Source organism: Erinaceus europaeus, chromosome 8 (genome assembly GCF_950295315.1).
Source record: "Erinaceus europaeus chromosome 8, mEriEur2.1, whole genome shotgun sequence".
Lineage (NCBI taxonomy): Eukaryota > Metazoa > Chordata > Mammalia > Eulipotyphla > Erinaceidae > Erinaceus > Erinaceus europaeus.
Window position 1 is genome coordinate 89,986,968 of NC_080169.1, and position 1,046 is coordinate 89,988,013.

Here is a 1,046-nt window from a genome sequence, read left to right on the forward strand (position 1 = left end):
TATGGATAGAGACAGAAAATTAATAAGGAAGTGGGGGAGAAAATTAAGAAGTGGGGGAGAAGAAAGAGAAAGAGAGAGATCTGCAACACTATTAAACCACTCTTAAAGCTTTCTCCTTACACATGGGGACCAGAGGCTTAAAACTGCTTCTTAGACACTGGTTACATGTTCTCTACTAGGTGCACAACTACCCCCTTGCCTGCCCTCTGATACATTGTTTTTAAAATCCAGTTTTAGTAAAGCACTAAATGCATCTACCTAGATTTATCTCTGGAGTAGGAAAGATGTGGTGGTTTTCTTTTCCTTTCTTGTTTGTTTTATTAGTGATTTAATAATGACTGACAAGATTTTAGGATAAGAGGGGTACAATTCCATATAATTCCCACCACTAGAGATACATATCCCATCCCCTTCATTGGAAGTTTCCCTATTTTTTATCTCTCTGGGAGTATGTCAGATAATGTAAGGACTATAAAAACTGGATAAAAGCAAGAGACCAGCACAGTTTAATGATGGACATTTTGTTCATACCGGATCACCCCATCATCTTATTATCCTGGGCCCAAGTGAGGGAATCCTTGAGTTCCCACATAGATATTATGGGCCTAGACTCCTAAGAAATTCCTCTCTCCACCATTACTGATCATCTTTATCAGGAACAACATCATATATTGGGCTCTAGCAGGGAAGCATAGGCAAGAACATTACATAATAGGCAAGAATGTTACAGCGTTACAATGACCCTATTTCACCCAGAGCTTGGGAGAAAAAAAAACTTACTTTATTCTGGAGTAGACAGGGGTATCTCCTCCAAACCTTAATCATTAATTCCTTTTCACATACATACCCAATGCAGTATTACAGGACTTAATAATTGGTGAGATATCCCAGAAACAGAGTATAGGATCTGCAAACCCCCAGTCCCCACATGCAGGTGGGAAGCTTTATAAATAGTAAAACAGTGCGGCAAGTTTCTCTTTTTCTTTAACCCACTTTATCTGCCGCCCCTTCTCTCAAATTCTCTGTCCTATTAAATAAAAACAGAA